This window comes from Lepidochelys kempii, chromosome 1 (assembly GCF_965140265.1).
Source record: "Lepidochelys kempii isolate rLepKem1 chromosome 1, rLepKem1.hap2, whole genome shotgun sequence".
NCBI lineage: Eukaryota > Metazoa > Chordata > Testudines > Cheloniidae > Lepidochelys > Lepidochelys kempii.
Window position 1 is genome coordinate 48,275,067 of NC_133256.1, and position 26,064 is coordinate 48,301,130.

The following is a 26,064-nucleotide window of genomic DNA, read 5'->3' on the forward strand; positions in this document are numbered from 1 at the left end:
GTGCAACACTCCGGAAGTCGACGCTTGCCTTGGTACTGTGAAAGCACTCCGCTGAGTTAATGCACTTAATACACTTAGAGCATTTTCTGTAGGGACCCACACACTCGCATATATAAAAACGATTTCTAAAAAAACGACTTCTATAAATTCGACCTAATTTCGTAGTGTAGACATACCCTAACAGAAGGGAGGGCTCGGCCACTAGCTGCCAGAGGATTCAGAGTCGGGGATCCTCACTTTCACCCCCAACAGAGGTGCCCGTTGTGCGTGGGAGGGGGCTTCAGACCACCGCCAGGGAGAACTCACCCACCAACGCCCCCACATAGCCATGATGGGATGGCACCAGCAAGGCATCCCCACCTTCATACAATGTCCTCTGTTCCTTTCCTCAGGGGACTCCCCTATGTAGGAAACCATGCTCCAAGGCCCTTCCCCTACTCCCTAAGACCATGCACCAAGGGGGTGGGGGTGTCAGCCCTTCACCCACTCTCCTGGACCTCTGCTTCAAAGAAAGGTTGGCAACCACTGTTCCCTTCTAGTTTTGTGAGTGTACCAACTGCCTGGCATAGCTCAAATTTATCACTTCTCCCCAGCACCTTTTTCCTTCCCCTCTTCCCCATCCCTTTTCCTCCCCTCCCTCTTCATTCCTTCCACACCCCACTTTCAGGATTGCCTCCTCCACAACCCTCACTCAGGCAGCCACTCCTTTGGTACACAGGGTCAGAGGGGGCTCACCTCCCTTAGCCCCTGACCATCCAGAGAGCAGCTTCAGGTCCTGGACTCCCTCAGACCAAACAGCCAGAAAAATCGAGTGGCTGGGGGCTCCAGTGGCTGCAGCCCCTTCCCTTCTCTGGCCCCTAGCAGAGCACCAGTGGCTGCCTGTCTCCCCACTTCACTGGGAGCAGGGACAAAGCCTGAGGGAGATAGGCAGAAGGGGGCACCCCTTCTGCCTTTCTGAACCAATGCAAGTAGTCCTTTTAGCCCTGGTCTACACTGGGGGGGGGGGAAGGGGGAGGGGAAATCGATCTAAGTTATGCAACTTCAGCTATGTGAATAACGTAGCTGAAGTCCACGTACTTAGATCTACTTACCACGGTATCTTCACTGAGGTGAGTCGACTGCTGTCGCTCCCCCGTCGACTCTGCCTGTGCCTCTAGCAGCAGTGGAGTACAGGAGAGTCGAGGGGAGAGTGCTCGGGGATCGATTTATCACATCTAGACTGGACATGATAAATCGACCCCCGCTGGATCAATCGCTGCCTGCCAATTCAGCAGTTAGTGTAGACATACCCTTAGTTGTAACCTTTGTTAATTATGACTGTGTTGGAGAGTCTGAAGGAACTCAAATGTGAAACTGCAGAACTACTAACTGTGGTTGTGTAATCTATTATTTAAATCAGTTTCTGAAGAGATGACTGGAGGATAGCTAATGTGATGCCAATTTTTAAAAAAAGCCCCAAAGACAATCCTGGCAATTACAGGCCAGTAAGGCTAACTTCAGTACCAGGCAAATTGGTTGAACTATAGTAAAGAACAGAATTATTAGACACAGATGAACACAATTTCTTGGGAAAGAGTCAACATGGTTTTTGTAAAATGTCTCAATCTATTAGAATTCTTTGAGGAAGTCAACAAGCATGTGAACCAGGGGGAGATCCAGTGGATATAGTGTACTTAGATTTTCAGAAAGCCTTTGACAAGATCCCTCACTAAAGGCTTTTAAGCAAAGTAAGCAGTCATGGGATAAAAGGGAAGGTCCTCTCATGGTTAAAAGATAGGAAACAAAAGGTAGGAATAAACAGAGAGTTTTCAGAATGGAGAGAGGTAAATAGTGGTGTCCCTCAGGGGTCTGTACTGGGACCAGTACTATTCAACATATTCATAAATGATCTGGAAAAGGGGGTAAACAGTAGGGTGGCAAAATCTGCAGATGTTACAAAACTACTCAAGATAGTTAAGGCCAAAGCAGACTGTGAAGAGTTACAAAGGGATCTCACAAAACTGGATGACTGGGCAACAAAATGGCAGATGAAATTCAATTTTGATAAATGCAAAGTAATGCACATTGGCAAAGATAATCCGAACTATACATATAAAATAATGGGGTCTAAATTAGCTCTTACCACTCAAGAAAGAGTAGATGTTTTTAGAGAACGATCCACAATGACTCCAAGATCTCTATGTGCAGTGGCAGTCAAAAAAGCTAACAGAATATTGGGAATAATTAAGAAAGGGATAGCTAATAAGAGAAAATACGATATTGCCTTTATATAAATCTGTGGTATTCTCACATTTTGAATACTGCATGCAGATCTGGCCATCCATCTCAAAAAAGATATACTGGAATTGGAAAAGGTTCAGAAAAAGGCAACAAAAATGATGAGGTATGGAACAGCTTCCTTATGAGGAGAGATTAATAAAACAGACTTTTCAGCTTGGAAAAGAGAAGACTAAAGGGGCATATGATAGAGATGTATACAATCATGAATGGTGTGGAGAAAGTAAATAATGAAGCGTTATTTACTCATAACATGAGAGCTAGGGGGGTCACCAAATGAAATTAATAGGCAGCAGCTTTAAAACAAACAAAAAGAAGTATTTCTTCCCACAACACACAGTCAACCTGTGGAACTCTTTGCCAGAGGAGGTTGTGAAGGCCAAAGCTATAACAGGGTTCAAAAAAGAGCTAGATAAATTCATGGAGGATAGGTCCATCAATGACTATTAGCTAGGATGAGCATTGATGCAAAATCATGCTATGAAGTGTCCCTAGCCTCTGTTTGCCAGAAGCTGGGAATGGGTGACAGGAGATGGATCACTTGATGATTACCTGTTCCTTTCATTTCCTCTGAAGCACCTGGCATTGGCTACTGTCGAAAGACAGGATACTGGGCTGGATTGACTATTGGTCTGACCCAGTATGGCCGTTCTTAAATTCTTATGTCTGTGCATCAGTGCCAACGCTTGGATTAGTGGTATCTAAAGTGAGTGCCCTGTACCAGGAGCAGTGAAAGCTCAGTAAAAGTGGAGGGACCACCGGTGCCTGAGCCAAACATCTTGCCTCTGCAGCGCCGCCTCCCTTTCTCCCCAAGGCCCTGCTCCTGCACCGTCTCTTCCCCCATCGCTCACCCTTATGGCTGGGATAAAGTGGTGGGGTCCTGCCTGTTCTGGTACTCCTGCCTTGCACTATACCAGGTACCTAGCTGGGTAAGAAGCGGTCACATTGAACATTAACAGGGATCCCTATGTAGTGTAAATCAAAATAGAACTTGTTATATCAGCCTTACCCAGAGACTGGGGGCTAAAAGCAAACAAACAGATGGAGCAGGTGTTACTGCTCAATTAGTTTTAACAATCCAAGGATGATCTGTGCAGAAGTTTTTGCATAGGGCTGGTGTCTCAAAAAATAGTTGAGATTTGCCTGGATTCCTGTCCGAGCTTTACGTTTTAATACAGTATTGCTCTGAAATAGTTTTTCTGTATTTTCCCTTATAATCCTGAGAGAACTGTTTGTATAAGGTCCCTCTACTGTCAAGTCCCAACTTCATCTACAGTAATGGTAGAGCAGAGACAGAAGCCATACAGATTTCTACAACTCCAAGCCCCCAGGCACCTGAACCTAGATTGGGAGACAGCTTCTAGGGAAGATGGATGCTTCTGCCTCTCTGCCCATTTAATTTGTTTTCCTACTGATACTGCCAATAAAAGTGTGTGCCACGTAAGATGTTTGCTTTGTGACAGGGGTTCCTGGAACTAGACTGACATCAGCAATTCATTTCCCACAGAATACTGAACAGCCATTCAAGGGTCACTAGGGACATGCGCTGGATTTGAAACCATAACCTAGATATGAAATGTTCTGTATCACTTTACCAACTTGTTACTCCAAATAGTCATTCAACGCCCCCAAATATTGTTAATGGTTTTCCTCCCACACCATTTACATCTCATCTTCTTTTATGTCCAGATGTCTTGTCTGTTACCAGTCCTTGTTTCTTCAGCTACTCTCTAAGGTGACCAAAAGGGGAGTAGAGAGATGTTTGTATCCGATACCTTCACCACAATCTATTCCTTGTTTTTTCAGCAGCTCCTCCTAGATAAACTTGTGGGTTGTTTTACTGTTCAAAAAGCTAAATCAGGAGTTTACTATAGTTCCACTTTAACCTTCTGACCAATAAAGCAAGCCTCAAATCCCAGCCCTTAATGAAGAGCTGTAAAAGAAATGGGGGGCCAGCACTCTGTGGAAGAATTAGAGGGGCACAACAGGACACAAAAGGAGATTGTACTTAAGTGAATGAAAGTATTAAAATTCAGGGCTTGAAAAAAACACTACTTCTTGGTGAATCAGAAACTTTCCTGGAAGAATGACAGGGTTTAATTGATCAGTTTCAGAAATATTTCAATTGTCCTTTTAAAATGTCAATTTAATCCGTTCAAAATGTTCCTAGCCCTTATGGTGTTAATGAAATCATCTTTATAAATGTTAATCAAAATTAAACCAATGCAGTGCTATCTTCCTGGAGTTGTACTCCACCTTATAGCTTTCCATGAGCAGCAGCAGAATGAAACTAACATGACTATTCCCAGCTGTGTAGGGTGCAGGGAATCTGACAAGAATCACATCTGTTTCATGCTCCTGTTGCTGATGGGGGAGTGGGGAATGAGGGAGATCAGCAGCAAAAGCAGATACCATGCTTGTATACCCAGCAGGGGGACAAAAATGTGGATTAACTCTCCCATTCAGTAGCCAGCATATTTAGATATTACCCCTTCAATGACCCAAAGAAGAGCTCTGTTGAGCTGGAAATCTTGTCTTTCAGTTTACTGGTCCAATAAAAGATACTACCTCACCCCCCTTGACCCTTTAATGAAAGTAGGCTGTAATCTGATTGTAAAAAAGGGATTAATTTTGATATATTTCACCTATATCAACAATTACCGTAAGGGCACAGAATCAAAGAATATCAGGGTTGGAAGGGACCTCAGGAGGTCATCTAGTCCAACCCCCTGCTCAAAGCAGGACCAGTCCCCAACTAAATCATCCCAACCAGGGCTTTGTCAAGCCTGACCTTAAAAACTTCTAAGGAAGGAGATTCCACCACCTCCCTAGGTAATGCATTTCAGTGCTTCACCACCATCCTAATGAAAAAGTTTTTCCTAATATCCAACCTAAACCTCCCCCACTGCAGCTTGAGACCATTACTCCTTGTTCTGTCATCTGCTACCACTGAGAACAGTCTAGATCCATCCTCTTTGAAATCCCCTTTCAGGAAGTTGAAAGCAGCGATCAATCCCCCCTCATTCTTGTCTTCCGCAGACTAAACAATCCCAGTTCCCTCAGTCTCTCCTCATAAGTCATGCGTTCCAGTCCCCTAACCATTTTTGTTGCCCTCCGCTAGATGTTTTCCAATTTTTCCACATCCTTCTTGTAGTGTGGGGCCCAAAACTGGACACAGTACTCCACATGAGGCCTCACCAATGTTGAATAGAAGGGAACAATCACGTCCCTGGATCTGCTGGCAATGCCCCTACTTATACATCCCAAAATGCCATTGGCCTTCTTGGCAACAAGGGCACACTGTTGACTCACATCCAGCTTCTCGTCCACTGTCACCCCTAAGTCGTTTTCTGCAGAACTGCTGCCAAGCCATTCGGTCCCTAGTCTGTAGCAGTGCATGGGATTCTTCCATCCTAAGTGCAGGACTCTGACTTGTCCTTGTTGAACCTCATCAGATTTCTTTTGGCCCAATCCTCTCATTTGTCCAGGTCCCTCTGTATCCTATCCCTACCCTCCAGCTTATCTACCTCTCCTCCCAGTTTAGTGTCATCTGCAGACTTGCTGAGGGTGCAATCCACACCATCTTCCAGATCATTTATGACGATATTGAACAAAACCGGCCCAAGGACCGACCCTTGGGGCACTCCATTTGATAACGGCTGCCAACTAGACATGGAGCCATTGATCACTACCCGTTTAGCCCAACAATCTAGCCAGCTTTCTATCCACCTTATAGTCCATTCATCCAGCCCATACTTCTTTAACTTGCTGGCAATAATACTGCAAGCATGCTCCAAGGTGCTCCAAAAAGTGCATTTGTAACTGACAATTCATATGTCTACATTTTTCCCCACTTCCTGTTATGATTTTAGTAAACATGATTAGGAGGTAAATTTTTGGTTCACCACCTTCTTAATTTTCAGCAGTAGACATTAGAATGAATGAGTAGACAACAGATCAATGCTACTGTGTCTACAGCATAAAACACTTTTCATTTTCCAAAACAAGCCAGATAACCTAGCCAGAGAAAAAGGGGCACGTTTTCCACTGAATCAGCATTTAAGCTGCTTGGTACTAGTCATTCCAAAATGGTTTAATTTGTGGTTATTCAATAAAAGTACATGATGAGCAGAAAAGGAGAAAATTCCCAGCTGCCCCTAGAGTAGATTGCACTAGTACACAGTGATTTGGCTTTGCTTATTGCTAATGAAACATATACAGGAATGAAAACTATTTCATTTTTTTTTAAACTTCTAGTCAGTCTTCTCCCAACCTTTTACATGCCATGGGTGAAGAACCATGCTATAACTGCAGCTCTGTTCTGCTGTTATTGTGGCACAAAAGATCTAATTTAGGTATATAGCTATTTATAGTACCCCCAATCACCATGGTAACTAGATGCCAGGATAATCAGCATGAGAAGATAATCTGCCCTCAAACTAAGAGTATTCTTTAATTAAAAAAAAAAAAGTTACAGTTTCTGTTATGGGGCCTGATCCAGCTCAAACTGAAGTCAATGGCAAAACTCTCACTGACAGCAAGTTCAGGTCCAAGGAGTGGAAAAATATGATAAAACTTCGGCTTGCTGTTTGCAAGTTTCTGATAGAACAAAACAAAAGTAAAGCTGCTTTTTCACTTTCATCTACTGTTTTGTTATTACCAGTTACCCAAGATTTATAGTTGAATAACCACTTTTAAATTTATTTATAGAATAGGATCGATTTTTATAGGGGAAAATACATCAGATACAGAGGTACAATTATAACACCCTGGGGATACAGCACCCACTTATTTACTTTTGCATTGTTTTAGTATGAAATAAGAAAGCAGTGGAGAAAAATCAATTCCTAGTAAATGATCATGAAAGCATAGTCCTCCAAAGGCTCAGCTGTTACTACTGGTGTACTGCCAGTTTACAGTATGCCAACATTATGGAGGAGGGGAGTTGGGTGTAGAACACTGAAGCTTTTTAAATTGTTGGAGGGAGAACTGGATTGAAGCTTTTGAGGTAACTGGGTTGCTGATGGCGCATTGTAGTGAATTTTGTTGCTGAACTTTAGCTATGTTTGGATATGGCTTTTTTGGTATTTTTAGGTTACGTCAAAGGTGCAGAGAGCTCATGGATAGCTGACCTCTTTTATAGTGTGGGTCTACATCTAAACAAACCATTTGGACGGAGAAAGACATGAGTCATTGTTGCAATCACTAAATGGCCCAGCTTGTTCCCCGGTATCCTCTCCTTGCTTGTTATTCACATATGCACTCACATAGAAGCTGAAACATTTCTACCAAATTTTTAAGGTAGTTTTTATGGGAGGGAGCCAGCTGATACATATGTCAGCTGTGAAACAGCTTCTCTTGCCCTTTGGACCTGGAGATTAGCACCTATATCTCCATCTCTTTCCATTTCACCTTTCAAAGCTCTGGAAAAGGATCACTTCAATTGTGTCCAACCAACCTAATAGCTTTCTTTGACAGGGTAACAAGCCTTGTGGATAGGGGGAAAGCAGTAGATTGACTTTTTGATAATCTCACATGATCTTTTTATGAACAACCTAGAGAAATACAACCTAGATAGAGCCACTATAAGGTGTGTGCATAACTGGTTGGAAAACCATTCCCAGAGAGAAATCATCAGTGGTTCACAGTCAAGCTGGAAGGGCATATTGAATGGGGTTCCGCAGGGATCGGTTCTGTTCAATACCATCAATTATTTAGATAATGGCATAGAGAGTACACTTATAAAGTAATGGACATTACCAAGTTGGGAGAGGTTGCAAGTGCTTTGGAAGATAGGATTAAAATTCAAAATGATCTGAGATCAAACTGGAAAGATGGTCTGAAGTAAATAGGATGGAATTCAATAAGGACAAATGCAAAGCACTCTACTTAGGAAGGAACAATCAGTTGCACACATTAAAATAGGAAATGACTGCATAGGAAGGAGTACTGGAGAAAGGGATCTGGGGGTCATAGTAGATCACAAGCTACACGAGTCAGTGTTACACTGTTGCAAAAAAAGGAAACATCATTCTGGGATGTATTAGCAGGAGTGTTGTAAGCAAGACACAAAAAGTAATTCTTCCACTCTACTTCGAGCTGATTAGGTATCAACTGAAGTATTGTGTCCAGTTCTGGGTGCTACATTTCAGGAAAGATGTGGACAAATAGGAGAAAGTCCAGAGAAGAGCAAAAGAAAACTATTAAAGGTCTAGAAAACATGACCTGTGATGGAAGTGTTGTCGGTAGCTACTGGTGTGGTGCTCCACTCTTGTTCGATGATAAGTCAGCTGCGTGAGTGTTCCCTCTGCGTGCTTCCCCAGCTCTGCGCAGATAGCTAACACAGCAGACCCGAAGAGAACCCCCCCAAAAACACAGACTCTAGTAAGGTACAAAGGAACGCGAGCCAGGTTTATTGTCAAACAAAGCACAGTAATAGTTCCCTATAGACTATAGAGGGAATACTACAGATTTGTGCTCCCTGGACACAGCTCAGTCAGTGGCGGGACACTCCACTGCCCCCTAAGCTGGACAAAGCTATGCACTCTGGGACCTACTTTTATACCGTTGCAGGACAGATTACTCATCATAGTTCAAACGAATCTATCAATCATGTTGTCCTTTTGACCCTGTCTTTAAGATGCACCTGCCTGTTCCTTGTTATGTCTGTTGAGTGTTCTGCTGCCGTCTTTGCACAAGTTCCTCTCATTAGCACTTGTGTGTCCGTGTGTGTGTGCATGTGCTTCTAACAACCTTTTCTTGCCAACTTCTGTGAGTGGGACCTGCCTCTGGCTCACAGCCCAGCTTTGCTTATCACTGCCTGGAAGTACTTTGGTTCAGGCTTCAGGCCTCAGACTGGGCCTCTGATACAAGAATTTATGTTGCAGGGCCTCCTCTTACTACAGGAAGATTGAAAACATTGAGTTTGTTTAGTCGGAGAAGAGAAGACTGAGATGAGACATGATAACAGTTTTCAAATACATAAAAGGTTGTTACAGTAAGGAGGTAAAAAATTGTTCTCCTTAACCTCTGAGGATAGAAGAGGCAATGGGGCTTAAATTGCAGCAAGAGCAGTTTAGGTTGGACATTAGGAAAAACTTCCTAACTGTCAGGGTGGTTAAGCACTGGAATAAATTGCCTAGGGTGATTGTGGAAACTCCATCATTGGGGATTTTTAAGAGCAGGTTAGACAAACACCTGTTAGGGATGGTCTAGATAATGCTTAGTCCTTCCATGTGTGTAGGGGATTGGACTAAACGACCTCTTGAGGTCCCTTCCAGTCCTACAATTCTATAATTCATTTCTGCCAACAGCTGAGAAAAGAAAATCCCCAATCTGCTGATTTTCACCAATTAAGGGCCAAATTCTGTCACCCTTGCTCACAGCGATTAATCTCATTCTACACATTGCCTCTTTGAGATAAAGGGGACTTCTTGCAAAGTAAAGCACTATTCAACTTGAGTAACGTGTGTGGCAAATTGCCAGCACTACTATGACGGGTCTCACACTTTTTCTTCTTGGGCGAGGGTTCAAGGCACCATTTCTTGCCCCTGAACTGGGGTATTAACTGCCCCACTAGTGTCCTAGAGGAGGCGAGCGGAGACGGAGGGACCTGGGCCCGCCCTCTACTCCAGGTCCCAGCCCAGGGGGCCTAGGGATAGTGGTAAACCACTAGAACTAGCAGTTCCTTCCCCTGAGCTACTTCCCTCTCCTGCCCTTCAGCTTGTGGGGCTTCCTGCCCTCCCTCTGCACAAACCAGGTGTCCCTTTACTAGGGTCTTGGTCTTCTTAGCCCACCGCAGCACTTCTCCAAACTCTCCTCTGCTTCCCTCCAAACTGCTCTCTGCTCCAACACCAACCCACTCTGCTTCAACTCCTCCTCTTGTCTGATTGAAGCAGGGGGGTTTTATCATGTGACTGGCTTCAGGTGCTTTAGTTAATTTAAAGCAAACTTTCTTCCCCCTACAGGGAATAAGGCTCCCTTCTAACACTCTCCTGCTGGTATAATAGGCTTTACATTTGTTCAGAAGTGGAGCACTTCAATGTCACACTAACTCTTTTGCAAGGCTCCATCTCCCTCATTCCAACTCTTTTTTCTCTGGGAAATAAAGATATTCTTCTATATATGGCATGAAACAGTGGCTCTCAGCCTTTCCAGACTACTGTACTCCTTTCAGGAGTCTGATTTGTATTGCATAACCCCAGGTTTCACCTCATTTCACAACTACTTGCTTACAAAATCAGGCATAAAAATACAAAAGTGTCACAGCACACTATTACTGAAAAAAATGCTTACTTTCTCATTTTTACCATAGTTATAAATCAATTGGAATATAAATATTGTACTTACATTTCAGCGTATAGTATATAGAGCAGTATAAACAAGTCATTGTATGAAATTTTAGTTTGTACTAACTTTGCTATTGCTTTTTAAGAAACCTGCTGTAAAACTAGACAAATATCTAGATGAGTTGATGTTCCCCCGGAAGACCTCTGCTTGTCCCTAGGGGTATGTGTACCACTAGCATAAAAGAATAGTGCAGGACTCTCCTTCATAATTACCACACTGTAAGTGCAGGTCTAGAATCCAGTTACTATTATTAATTTGTATTACCATAGTGCCTAGGAGCCCTCATCATGGACTAGAGCTCCACTGTGCTAGATGCTGTACAAACACAGAACAAAAAGATGGTCCCTGTCCCAAAGACCTTACAATCTAAGTACCAGAGAAGAGACAACAGACAGGCACAGACCTATAAGATAGCAGTGGCGGCTAATGTATACAGGGTGTTGGGATACCGCCCTTCCAAAGTAAAACCAACATTTATTTTACACTTTTCTACCCACTCATCAACTTATTCCCTTTGCATTCTCCCTCCTTCACCATGCTACTCTTGCCCACCCAAAACCTTCCTACTTTCTACTGCTCGCCCCCCACTGGTGTGTGTGTAACTAAATATTGACCAAAAACACAGTAAATTTGCTATGTTTGTGATTTGTATTTAGTGGCAGGGTGTTTCTTTCCACCACCCCCGTGGCAAATGCAGTTATGATTTCCAAGATCACAGGAGGTGATTTTAAGTGGGGTTTTGGATTCACTGCCCAAGCCCCATGCTGCTGTATCTGCAGAGCCGCTAGGACTGGCTTGGGTGGCAGACTCTCTCTCCTTCTCTTGGGCTCAGCTGTCTGCGACTGTGCAATTCCGTGCTGCAGTGAAGGTGAAGAAGCTGCTGGAGGAGGCCTTGCCAGGCAGAGCAAGAGGAGGAGGTGGTGGTAGTAAGAGAAAACGCAACAGAAGGAGAAGAGGACGAGGATCATACGAAGGAGGTCCAGGCTGGCCCAGGACTGGCTGCCAATGTAATTAAAGGCCCTTGGCAGCATAGGAGGGCAACTTTCCTAGGGCTGATCCTCCCCTTCTCCATGTTTGGACGTGTGGGTGATCCCCTGGGGGCAAGTGGGCATAATTTTTTCTGCTATGCCCTACTTGCCCCAAAATTCACCAGTTCCACTACAAGGGAGCACAAGGAAAAATAAGACAATACTGGTCAGCATGGCAGGCAGTGGTCTCAACACACCAGTGGCTTAACCATTGTCAAATTTCTTGTAGGCATGGCAACAAAGGAGAGCTGTAAGGAGGGATCTGAAGGAGCATGATGAGGTAGCTTTGCGGATGTTCACAGGGAGAACCTCCCACATGTGAAAGGCAGCATGGGAAAAAAAATTCAGACAAGCACCTTCATTCTAATGACTGGGTGATAGAGGCTGGGATCAGGGTCCGACTAGAAGTGGGAGCTTCACAGATTCCAAGTCCAGAGCCACTGTGACAATCTAGTTTGACTTCTGTACACTGGCCCTAGAACTTCCCCAAAATATTTCCTAGAGCAGATCTTTTAGACAAACATCCAGTCTTGATTGAAAAATTGTCTGTGATGGTGAATCCACCACGACCCTGGGTAAATTGTTCCAGTGGTTAATTACCCTCACTGTTAAAAATGTAGACCTTATTTCCAGTCTGAATTTGTCTAGCTTCAGCTTCCAGCCATTGGATCATGTTATAACTTTCTCTGCTAGACTGATGAGCCCATTATTAAATATTTGTTCCCCATGTAGGCACTTACAGACTGTAAACAAGTCACTCTTAACCTTATTTTTAAGATAAATAAATTGAGATCCTTGTGTCTATCAGTACAAGGCATTTTTTTAAATCTTTACTCATTCTCATGGCTCTTCTCTGAACCCTCTACAATTTATCAGTACCCTTCTTGAACTGTGAGCACACAAACAGAACACAATATTCCAGCAGCAGTTGCACCAGCATCAAATACAGAGGTAACATAATCTCACTATTACCCCCTGACATTCTCATTTTTATGTATTTCGGGATCTCATTAGCTCTTGTGGCCACAGTGTCCTACTGGGAGCTCATGTTCAGTTGATTATACACTATGACCCCCGAATCTTTTTCATAGTTACTGTTTTCCAGGATGAAGTCCCCCATCCTGCAAGTCTGCCCTACATTCTTTGTCCCTATATGTATACCTTTACATTTAACAGTATTAAAACCCATTGTGTTTGCTTGAATCCAAATTGCTCGGAATCAGTGACCTGTCCTCTTCATTATTTACCACTCTTCCAATTTATCAGTGATGGTTTTGTGTTTTCTTTCAGGTCATTGATAATAATGTTAAACAGCACAGGGCCAAGAACCAAGTCTTGCAAGACTCCATTGGAAGCACACCCACTTGATGAAAATTCCCTGTTTACAATTACATTTTGAGATCTTTTATTTAGCTGGTTTTTAATCCATTTAATGTATGCCATGTTAATTTTATATCATATTTTTAAATCAAAATATCATGGGCTATCAAGTTAAACATCTTACAGAAGTCAAAGTATATTACATCAACACTATTGCCTTTATCAACCAAATTTGTAATCTCAAAAAAAAAAAAAAAAAAGTCAAGTTAATTGACAGGATTCGTTTTCATAATCATGTTGATTTTCATTAATTACATTACCCTCCTTTAATTCATTATTAATTGAGTCCTGTATCAGCTAATGCATTATCTTGTCTGGGATCGACGTCAGGCAATAAGCATATAATTATTCAGGTAATCCCGTATACCCTTTTAAAAAATTCTGACAGCATTAGCCTTTTTCCAGTCTTCTGGAATTTACCCAGTGCTGCAAGACCTATTGAAAATCAACATTAATGGTCTAATGAGTGCCTCAGCTAGCTAGTTTAAAACACCTGAATGCAAATTATCTGGACCTTCTGATTTTAAAATGTCTAACTTTAGTAGCTTCTGTTTAACATCCTCCAGAGAGACTAGTGGAATGGAAAGAATATTATCACCATATGATGAGACTATATCTGTTTTTTCCCCCCAAATACAGAACAGAAATATTTATTGAACACTTCTGCCTTTTCTGCATTATTATTAATAATTCTACCATTTCTATCTAGTAATGGACCAATACCATTGTCAGGATTCTTTTTGTTACTGATATATTTAAAAAATTCCTTATTGTCCTTAACTGTGCTGGTCATAGATTTCTCCTTGCGTCCTTTTGCTTCCCTTATCAATTTTCTACAATTCCTACTTCTGGTTTATATTCATTACTATCAACTTCCCCTTTATTCCACTTGTTATATATTTTTATAGCTGTCTTCACTTTCCCTATAAATCAAGTAGCTTTTAAAACTAGTACAACCTTCTTCCTTGATTGTGGCTTTTGAAGCATCCAGTAAGATGTTCTTAAATGATTCCCAATTATCGTTCATATTTTTCTTCCTCCAGATGATTTGGATCATAACTGTTTTCCTCTTTTGAAACTATCCCTTTAAATCCCCATGTGTGTATTGTTTTATATATTACTGGTCTGGACTTTATTCTGCTTCCACATTATAAATGTGATCAAGTCATGACCACCTGTACCTAAGCTATCATTACATTTTAGTTTTATGATCTGTTCCTTTTTTTCTGTGAGGACAAGGTCTAATAAAGAATTCCTCCATGTTGGCTGCAATACTTCCTGAATTAGGAAATTGTCATCCATAATCTTTAGACATTCCAAGGATGTTTTAGTACAGGCAGCATAAGATGTCCATTATATGTCACTCAAATTGAAGTAACCCATGATTATACAGCTTTTTTTCCTACACATTATAGAGAGGTATATAAGGAGGGTGTCATCCTGTTCCCTACTGTTATTTGGTGGTGTGTAGCAGACACCAGTTAATACCCCATCTTGTGATTTAATCTGTTAGGACATTGATCCATAAGCATTCAAGGTCATTTTCTTCCAAGTTCTCAATGTCTTGGAAACAGGTAATGCCATTTTTTGACAGAGTGCCACTTCCCTCCCCTTTTGCACATTCAATCTTTCCTAAATAGGTTAGAACCATTGATTTTAACATGCCAGTTGTGCAAACCATCCCATCAGGTTTCAGTAATACCAACTAGATCAAATTTAGACTCATAAATGAGCAATTCCAATTCCTTGTTTGTTACCCAGGCTCCTAGTATTGGTGTGTAGGCAATTTGAGAATTTATTTCCTTCATTTCTATATTAAATTAGATAGTAAATGAGAGATGGTAAATAGGTTGAGGATAAGACATGAAGAGTCTTAAAACTGAAGTAGCAGCTTGTGTTTGATGTGACAAAGAAGAGGGAACCAGTAGAGGGGTGCAAAGAGAGGGGTGACAGGATCAAAGTGACGGGCTCAGAAAATGATCTTTGCAGCAGCATTCTGAATGGATATGAGCAGGACCAGACTGGAATGATTTTCTGACAGAAAAGTCACTTCTTGCAAAATGAAAATTGTCCATGGAAAAATTTCAATTTTTCTAGAAAATTGTTCCCAGCTCCCTGGCTCTCTCTAGCTTTCAGGCTCCCGAGAAGCCTCACCTCCCAAGCTCTCAAGCTTCCCAGCTCAGCAACTTTCCAACAGGTTGGAACAAAATGTCATTTTGACTTTTTCCTGAACAAAAACTTCAGATTTCCCATTCTGTGGGAAATAGCTAAATTGTGTTTTTCATTCTGTTTCAGAACTTTTTTTGTATCCCCTCCAGAATTCCCCACACAACAGGAATTACAGCTTCTGGCCAGTTCTAGTTTTAGTTGTGTGAATGGACAAGAAGGGCTATATCTTAGAGATGTTAGGCAAAAAGAATTGGCAAGATTTAGATGCAGTCTGGATAGGAGGACCTAGAGAAAGGTGTGAGGTGAAGGTGATATGCAGGTTATAGGCCTGAGTGTTGTCCACAATGACTGAGAAAAGAGGTAGGATGGTGAACTTCAGGGGAAGATTATTGGATGGATAATATTTTAACCATATAGAACAATGTGAATGGATACTGGGAAAGCAAGCCTGACACTTCAAGGTAAATTTAAATCTTCCCTGAACATCCTCAGCACAGCAATCATTGTAAACCTATCAGTCCCCGTCAGTTATCAGAGGAAAAGGAACAGACAAAATGAACGATTTCCTTAAAAGCTCTCAACTTTCTAAAATATGTCTCACTTTCTTTGTTAAAATGCCCTTTGCGACGCTCTTGTATGCTGTACAGTGCAGGTATAAAAAGGCCTGGGGATGGGGAAGGAAGAATCCATCCTTCAGTGACTGGGCAATTGTCTGGAAAGGTGAAATATATTTAACATGTGCACATGTGTTTGTTACTAAAGTGGAGTTTTTATATAAGGGTGAGACAGTGATATTTGTACTTTGGTTATGGGGATTGGTATCCTTGAAAAATGCATTAAGTAGTTTGCAAATTTGATGTGCTTAATGTTCTTGAAAAAATGAGCAGTTATCTTGAAATGAGAAATGTGTCAGCATGGAAAGTCGTCTGCAACTCATACCTGACTCTCTCCTTTCCATTCCGGCTTCTTGACTTCATTTATTCTCTATTAGTTGCCTAACAAAAACAAGCTATATTAAATTACATCTCCCTTTTTTGCAACTTTATTAATAACACATTGGGGCTTTATCTAAACTGGGATTTTTCACCCCAATGACACTGGCATTGTAACAATCAGTTGTCTGGACACTAGTTCAGAGTCATCAGGAGTTTGTTTGCCACCAGGAGTTTTTTGGTAACCCTCATGTATCCTGGTCTACTCTACAATACATATCCATTGCCAACAACAGGTTCCAACTGTACAGTTCAACTGCAGCCCAACTTGGTTTAGTTGCAAATTTAAGAACCTCTCTCAGACACACACACACTCTTGTCCAGTAATCAGGGTATTGACTGATGGAAATGTCGCCAAATAATTACATATTACAAATTATGGACATTTACAGAGCACGTTTCATCCGAAAGTACACATTGCACAGAAATCACTTCAACCAACACTCAAATGCAGCCATGTCTGTGGAGGAGCATGGCAGAAGTTTAACAGCTCAAAGCAACACTACGTAACATTTTAGGATGAAAAGTGAGGAACCCAACTGCAACAGCAGAGGGCATTTTAGGTAAGCACAGTATAATTACCAGAGTTGGAATTTGGCCAACACCCAAGCTAACATCCCTACAAATATAAAGTACTATAGGACCCCTACTGACTACATTAAAATTGTTTTATGTTTCATCTGTGCTCCAGCTGTACAGAAACCCCTATCAGCAAGTTACACATTGATTCAATAGAGATTCAAAGTGAAGACTGGCACCTACTGAATTACCAACATAATGTCCTGCAACCACTTCATGTAGGTTTCCCAGGCAAGTTCTGAACCAGCTTCATCTGTGATATCTGGGATCACAGCACAATATGGTTTAGCAGGCTAAGTGTTACAGCAGTTCCTGCTAGCATGATGGATGCTTATTTGGTGACATTTAACATATCCGTCTAGTCCCACTGAGAAACAGGATATTCATGCTGTGAAGAAGAGGTGGGATTAGGTCAATCTACAATTCTTTCCATCCAAAAATATGTCTGTTTCTGTGAGAACATTTTGGTAGCGTCAAACAGCACCTGTATTCCATTAACTCCAAAAGCATTTCACTGTTTACAGTAACCAGGAAATGTCCATGTCTGTGTTATATTAACAAGTCAGCAATAACAACTGCAGTCTTATTTTTTAAGGTTTAGTAGAGAATGGTTTACTGTGACTCATGCTGCATGTTTAACTTTTTAGCTGAAGACATACAAACATGCAAGCCTGTCCTTGAGACCATGACAGAAGAATTAAGGGGAAAAAAAGTTTGCTAGGAGAAGTCAGATATTAGTCCAGAAATCGCTATCTTGGTCCAGCAATCGCTATCTATCAGCATGCCAGGTGAAAGCCAACAAAAGCAAAAATAATTGTGAACTGAAACATTAAACATGTTTGTGACAGTAAAACTCATGCTTCTTCAACTTTATTTTATATGTTTTCTTTACCTTGTGCATGTGTGTTCAGGGAATGGGACACACACAAACACACACACAGTCTCATTCAAGGTCGAATTTCTGGGGAACAGGTATATATTACATAGATACTGGCAGAGTGATAGGCTTTGGGGTATATTAGAGGCATGTATGATAATACATTTTATAAATTCATGGACATGTTACTGTGTAACCACATTAAATAAAAAATTATTTCAATGTTAGAAGTGAAATCACTGAAGCAGATCATAATTTTGTTGTAGGCTCATACATATAATTTGAAATTTTGGGTGTGTGGTGCATGGGTGAGGAGGAATGCAGGGGGCAAAAATGGCTATTTTCCTTTTGCAGGACTTCATTGGTATAGGCAACGTTTTGTTGGCATTGCCTTTATATTCACATGACACAAGTCTTCAGCCATGAAAGCTGTAAAATACTTGTGTTCCCTCTCTCTCTAGGGATTGAAAATAATATTTTTCAATGCGGGCTGAACAATTCCTAAGAGCAACAGCAGTGAGGACCATACTAAGGCTGGCCTTAGTCAAGCGCACCAGGGGTAAGTTGTGGGAGAGAGTGTAACCTGAAGATAAGTTTCGGAGTAACAGCCGTGTTAGTCTGTATTCGCAAAAAGAAAAGGAGTACTTGTGGCACCTTAGAGACTAACCAATTTATTTGAGCATAAGCTTTCGTGAGCTACAGCTCACTTCATCGGATGCATACTGTGGAAAATACAGAAGATGTTTTTATACGTACAAACCATGAAAAAATGGATGTTTATCACTACAAAAGGTTTTCTCTCCCCCCCACCCCACTCTCCTGCTGGGAATAGCCTATCCAAAGCGATCACTCTCCTTACAATGTGCATGATAATCAAGGTGGGCCATTTCCAGCACAAATCCAGGTTTTCTCCCCACCCTCCCCAACAAACCCACTCTCCTGTTGGTAATAGCTTATCTAAAGTGATCACTCTCCTTACAATGTGTGTGATAATCAAGGTGGGCCATTTCCAGCACAAATCCAGGGTTTAACATGAACGTCTGAGGAACAGGGGGTGTGGGGTAGGAAAAAACAAGGGGAAATAGGTTACCTTGCGCATAATGACTTAGCCACTCTGAGTCTGTATTCAAGCCTAAGTTAATTGTATCCAATTTTCAAATGAATTCCAATTCAGCAGTCTCTCGCTGGAGTCTGGTTTTGAAGTTTTTCTGTTGTAATATCGCAACTTTCATGTCTGTAATCGCGTGACCAGAGAGATTGAAGTGTTCTCCGACTGGTTTATGAATGTGTTAATTCTTGACATCTGATTTGTGTCCATTTATTCTTTTACGTAGAGACTGTCCAGTCTGACCAATGTACATGGCAGAAGGGCATTGCTGGCACATGATGGCATATATCACATTGGTGGATGTGCAGGTGAATGAGCCTCTGATAGTGTGGCTGAAGTTATTAGGCCCTATGATGGTGTCCCCTGAATAGATATGTGGGCACAGTTGGCAACGGGCTTTGTTGCAAGGATAGGTTCCTGGGTTAGTGTTGTGTGGTATGTGGTTGCTGGTGGGTATTTGCTTCAGGTTGGGGGACTGTCTGTAGGCAAGGACTGGCCTGTCTCCCAAGAATTGTGAGAGTGTTGGGTCATCATTCAGAGTAGGTTGTAGATCCTTAATAATGCGTTGGAGGGGTTTTAGTTGGGGGCTGAAGGTGACGGCTAGTGGCGTTCTGTTATTTTCTTTGTTAGGCCTGTCCTGTAGTAGGTGACTTCTGGGAACTCTTCTGGCTCTATCAATCTATTTCTTCACTTCTGCAGGTGGGTATTGTAGTTGTAAGAATGCTTGATAGAGATCTTGTAGGTGTTTGTCTCTGTTTGAGGGGTTGGAGCAAATGCGGTTGTATCGTAGAGCTTGGCTGTAGATAATGGATCGTGTGGTGTGGTCAGGGTGAAAGCTGGAGGCATGTAGGTAGGAATAGCAGTCAGGAGGTTTCCGGTATAGGGTGGTGTTTATGTGACCATCGTTTATTAGCACTGTAGTGTCCAGGAAGTGGATCTCTTGTGTGGACTGGACCAGGCTGAGGTTGATGGTGGGATGGAAATTGTTGAAATCATGGTGGAATTCCTCAAGGGCTTCTTTTCCATGGGTCCAGATAATGAAGATGTCACCAATATAGCGCAAGTAGAGTAGGGGCGTTAGGGGACGAGAGCTGAGGAAGCGTTGTTCTAAGTCAGCCATAAAAATGTTGGCATACTGTGGGGCCACGCGGGTACCCATAGGAGTGCCGCTGATTTGAAGGTATACATTGTCCCGAAACGTAAAATAGTTATGGGTAAGGACAAAGTCACAAATTTCAGCCACCAGGTTAGCCGTGACATTATCGGGGATAGTGTTCTTGACGGCTTGTAGTCCAACTTTGTGTGGAATGTTGGTGTAGAGGGCTTCTACATCTATAGTGGCCAGGATGGTGTTATCAGGAAGATCACCGATGGATTGTAGTTTCCTCAGGAAGTCAGTGGTGTCTCGAAGGTAGCTGGGAGTGTTGGTAGCGTAGGGCCTGAGGAGAGAGTCTACATAGCCAGACAATCCTGCTGTCAGGGTGCCAATGCCTGAGATGATGGGACACCCAGGATTTCCAGGTTTATGGATCTTGGGTAGTAGATAAATATCCCAAGTCTGGGTTCCAGGGGTGTGTTTGGAACCCCGGCCTGGGATATTCTATCTATTCTATCAAATCCGGACCTAGACTGTGGAAGCGGATTGCGGAACAGCTTCCTGGCCTGTTGAGGAGTATGGAGGCCCAAGGAGCAGAGAGTGGCACAGGAGTCTAAGGCTGTAGAGTCTCAAGTCCATGAGCTCAGAGAAGAGCCCCACTCCCTCAAATGGGAGGTCCTGAATAGTGGACTGCATCTCCTAGGATCTGCTCCTCATGGCGGCCACTGCAGAGGCGACCACCCTGGCTGCTGAGTCCGTAGTGTCCCAGGCCATTTGGAGGGCCCTCTCGCCACCGCTGTGCCTTTGTCCACTAAAGCAGTGAACTCCTGGGCCGCTCATGTGGGAGGGCCCCCATTGAATTTGTTAAGGGAGTCCCACAGGTTAAAATTATACCTGCCTAACAGGGCCTCGTGGTTAGACACCCGAAATTGCAGGCTGGCCATCGCATAAACTTTTCTGCCAAACAAATCCAGCCTCTTGGTGTCTTTGTTTTTCAGGGTGCCACTGACTTGGCCCTGCCTGTCCCTTTCATTAACAATGGACACGACCAGTAACGCTGCTGGAGGTTGTGTGCACAAATATCTGAACCCTTTTGCAGGGACAGAAGACTTCTTTTCCACCTTCTTAGAAGTAGGCTAAATGAAAGAGGGGGTCTGCCACAGCGATTTAGCGATCTGAAGGACCCCTGGGTGGACGGGCAGCACGACCCAGGCTGGGGTGGAGGAGGATATAACATTAAAGAGGTCGTCGGACTCCTCCGCGAACTCCTCAATTTTTAAGTTCAAATTGGTAGCCACTCTTTTAAGGAGAGCCTGGTGCTCCTTGAAGTCATCGGGGGGCTGCCCATTTGGGAGGGACCAGCCACCGCTTCATCCAGAGACAACGATTGCACTGCCAGGGGAGGGACGGGTTCCCCTTCCTTTGAGGACGGCTCCTTAGGTGTTGGAGCCTGCTATGCTGCCTTCATGTCGGATTCGGTACCGTGTTCTGACGCCGGTGCCAGAGGCGGCTTGTCCAAGGCACTCAGGGAAGACTGGAGGGAATATAAGACCTGCATTACGGTTACGCCCCACTGGTTCCAGTATGGCCATTGAGTGGGCCACTGTCCCTGCTGCAACGCCACCACTGCAGATACCGCACAAGTCTCACAGATTGGCAGCGAATCACCCCTCCTTGGTGAGGGGCTGAAATATAGTGGCCCAGTGGCTTAATGGAGAAAGTATTGGCTTCTGAAGCCAGAGATTGTGGGTTCAAGTCCCATCTGGGATGAAAAACTACTTCCTTCCTGTAGACAGCAAAGAAACCTTGGTCTTATTTTGGGGGCAGGGATAGCTCAGTGCTTTGAGCATTGGCCTGCTAAACCCAGGGTTGTGAATTCAATCCTCAAGGGGGCCATTTAACGATCTGGGGCAAAAATTAGGGATTGGTCCTGCTTTGAGCAGGGGGCTGGACTAGATGACCTCCTGAGGTCCCTTCCAACCCTGATATTCTATGGAATCCCAGTCTGACTCCGCCCATTGCCCTTCCAGTGACCAAGGCGGGGCCATCGAGGACTGTTTGCTGACTGACCTTGGTCAGTGACTGGTGAGATAAGGGTGAGGATTGGTGTCTGCCTGATGAGTGGTACCAGGGAGGCAGAGACTGGTGCCGTGATGGGGAGCGATCCCACCCTGGTGAGGACCGATGTCTGGGCAAAGGTGACCTGTGCCGCAGTGATTTTTGTCAGGAAACTTGCCAGTACTGGGTGTACAGGGACCAGGGCCTCGACTACGGTGTCCCATGCCTTGTGGGGTGGAAAGCGTGGTGTCGGTGACCTGGGCCTTCTGACTGGAGACCAAGGTGCAGTGCCGGGGTCCTAGGCTGCAGAGATGGGGGATCTACACCTGCAGTCCAGGGACAAAGGGTTCTCCTATGGGGCAGTCCCATGACCAGCTTGCCCTTTAGGTGTTGGGGTCTTAGCAGAGTCTGGAGCCTGGAGCAGTGATCGCGGTGCCAGTCACACTGTTCGCTCCTTAGCCGCTGGGGGCCGCTTTGGGCAGCAAGGCCCTAGGAGAAGCCAGAGTCCCCTGCTGCTCCTGGGAGTCGGAGGCGGATCCTTGGCTGGGTTGAGGGGTTCAACTGCAGCAGGACCCCCCTGAAGCCCCAGGGCAGGCACATGGCCTGACAGAGGTCCTTTGACTAAAGCCCCTTTCCCCTCTGGTGCCACTTCGTAGGCACCGGCCCGGGGGAATGGTGCCAGGTGGAGCCTGGTGCCGGTGGCATGATCTGCAGTGATGCCGACAGGGTCCAAGCATGGGGTCCAAGCGGGAGGGCTCCGACACAGGATGAAGCACAGCCTCCATGAGGAGGGCCCTCAAGTGGATATTCCGCTTCTTCTGGGTTCTACGGTGAAAGTTTTTCAGATTCTGCACTTGTCCTTTCTGTGGGACTCCCCTAAGCACTTCAAACAGCTGTTGTGGGGGGTCACTAATAGGCATCGGACTGTTGAATGACAAGCATGGTTTGAAGCCAAGAGAACGGGGCATGCCCTGCTCTGGGGTGAAGTCCCAGCCGGGACTCTAACTACCAAACTAACCTAACACCTAACTTAATGGCTAACCAAATGCCTACAAACTATATACTAAGAAGATAGCTGTTCTTTACAGCCCATTGTCTAACATTCTTGCAGTGCAAGATGAGGCACTCTGACCAACCGTCACAGGCGGTAAGAAGGAACTGAGAGGGTGCAGGGTCGGCTGCGTCTAGTATACCAGTGTATGAGAAAAGCATTCCAGGGGGAGCCAGAGCTGACCCTGTGGATACTAAGGCAAAAATCTTGGACGACTGTGCATGTGGGCGCACACACACCTAGAATCGAATCGACATGAGCAAGCATTCGAAGAAGAAACCCAAGCTCACTGCCTTCCTAATGATTATCAGAAGCATATGCCCTGCTCCAAAGCTTTGCATTTCCTCTCAAGCCAGAATTTTTCTAATTATATTAGTTATTACCATTTTTTCTCTTTCCCTTCCCAAGACCAGTCAAGGTATAATGGCTCAGCACACTGCATTTGAACCAGGAGGAGAGAGCAGGCTACTGAGCCATTACATTTGTGGTCCAAAGGAAGCAGTTGTTTGATAACTCCCTGTAAAAGGAGGAATGGTCTTTGAATCCAACTAAAATGCACATGGTATGCGAAGGAAAGAACCCACAATGTTTAATTGTTGAGGTAAATTTGAAACTCACCTATGGGGTAACAGGAAGAAAAAAGAGCCAGCCATTTCCTCGGAGAAGGGGGATAGGGCTGAAGGGTTTAAATAGAGGAAATCATATTTTCTCTTTCTCCTACCCCCAAACCTGCAGACTCCATGGTCTCCGACTCAGAGGCCTGTAGTAGATCTCAAGCAGAACAGGTCACAAATATATGTATTTACTTATTACTTGTAACCAAGTTTCCTGCCTAGATTGCTGAACATTTTTAGTTAACTTTCAGTATTTTTTCTTCAGAATATGAAAATAAAAGGGTGGTTCCTCTAACACATGTTGGCCCTGTAAATAATGCAAACACTGAAGCTCTTAGCATTGGCCTAACTCTGCTGCCATTGATTTCCATGAGAGCAGAGTTGGCGAAATGCTGGGCGCTTTTGAAAATCCCATCCTTTGGGTGAAGTCATGGTTCCATTGAAGTCAATGGCAAAACTCCCATTGACTTCATTAGGGTCAGGATTTCACACCTTATGTATGAACAGTATTGCCTTTGACTGTACTGATCTCTCTAAGGGTGTCTCTTGAAGGCATGTACCAAAGCTTCCAAATCCAGACTGATCTGTTTCCTTGGATGCACCCTTGAGCATCCTATCACATCACTTCTGATTCATTCTCTCTTTAACCGAAGTAATTCTAGCCTTTCCACGCATCTCATTTTCTCTGACCCTTTTATATTCCTAGATCATTGTGAGATGAGATGACTAAATGGAATACAGTATTGAAAGGCAGAGCGGCGTAGTTCCATTGACTTATATAACGGCATTATAACATTCTCCACATTATTTTCTAGTATTTATGTAACTTGCTATTTTATTTGATTTCTAGACTAGGCTGCAAATTGAGCAGATGTTTTCACTGAGCTGTTTTAATTAAGCTTTCCAAAATGATGCCTACATTTTTTTCCTAAATGGCAGCACTTCATTAAGAAATTAGTGTATGAGTAGTTCAGATGTTTCCTGTACATTACCTCACACTTATCAAAATTGAAATTTCATCTGCTTTCATGTTGTCCAATCACCTAACTTTGTTAGGTTCTTCTGAAGCTTCTCACAAGCCTCCCTAGCCTTGAGTATGCTAAGAAATCTTGTGTTTGCCATCTGTTCACTACTTTTTCAAGGTGATTAATATTTAAATAATACTTGTCCTAGTAAAGGTCTTTTGTGCAACCTACTATTAAACATTTTCTATGCTGAAAACTATTTATTTATACTTTGTTTTCTATTTTTTAACTGGTTTCTATTCCATGACCAAAACTTCCCTTCTCGCCCTGTGACTCCTTAGTTTCCTTCATAGCTTCTTGGGAGTGCTTTTAGAAGATGTTTTTGGAAAGTCCAAGTAGGTTATATCTACTGTTTATTCTTATGAAAGAAATGTTCTTTTTCATAGCCAAGCTATCACCCTGATTTAGGTGTTTGATAGCTCTCTTTAATTGTTTCAGCAAATATACCTGATAATGAATAGAAGGTTCTTTGGTCTGTAATTCCTGAATCATCTTGTGACAGAATGTACACGTGTCCACACTCTACACACTATTGTAATAATATTTGTACAAAGTATGCCTTGTGAGGTATCACTTGAAAATTCATAATTTGATGGTTATTATGATCCTGATAAAATGTGTATGGCAACATTGTATGTGAAGTTATAAGATCCCACTGTATGATATTCTTAACATGTTCCAAACTGAGGTTAGCAAACAGGCCGGCCTCAACAAATGAATGTGTGCTCTGCTTAATTTGCATGTAAGCAGTAAACAGAGTCATCAAGCAGGAAGGGAAACAAAAGAAGCTCTAACAGATGAGGAAAAAAGCAGCAGGGAACATCCTTCCCTGTACACTCTGTCTTCTGAATCTCAGGTGGAAATGTTTTCCAAGAGGGGGACTGACACTATAAAAAGGAGGGACAAATACCCCAAGGCAGCCCTCCTCTCTCTCTCTCTCTCCCTCTCTCTCTGTCCGTCGATTCACTGCACCCAAATAGACAAAGGAAGCAGCCACTGAACTGGAGAAGCGGTCCAGGGTCCTGACCTAAGAAGTTTGGTCAGTAAGACTAGAGAGCATGTGGTGAGAAAACTTTGCTTTGAGTTTTGCTTAGCTTTTTAAATTAGGCACCTCTTGTGTTTTATCTTTATTTTTCTCACATCCATTTCTGGCTTTTATGCCTCATTACTTGTACTTGCTTAAAATCTCTCTCTAGTTAATAAACTTGTTATTAAACCCCTAAGCCAGTGGGTTTAGATTGAAATATCTGAGAAACTCCATTTAGGGCGGCAACTATGTATATATTATTTCTATTAAAGCAATAACTGACTTCAAATAAACTTGTATTGTCCAGGAGAGGTTTGGGCAGTACAGGGCATACATTTCTGGGGGGCAATCTAAGAGCTGGGGTCATCCTGCAGTATAACCAAGGCAGGTAAGAGCAAAAGTGTGGTTGGCTGGCTGGTTGCAGCACACAGAGA

At 43.2% G+C, this 26,064-nt stretch overlaps 1 protein-coding gene across 2 annotated transcripts in view; it reads right to left on the minus strand.

The window, feature by feature from the left end:
* STARD13 (StAR related lipid transfer domain containing 13) overlaps positions 1-26,064 on the minus strand; it is a 473,464-nt gene that overhangs the window by 219,787 nt on the left and 227,613 nt on the right. The window lies entirely within an intron of this gene.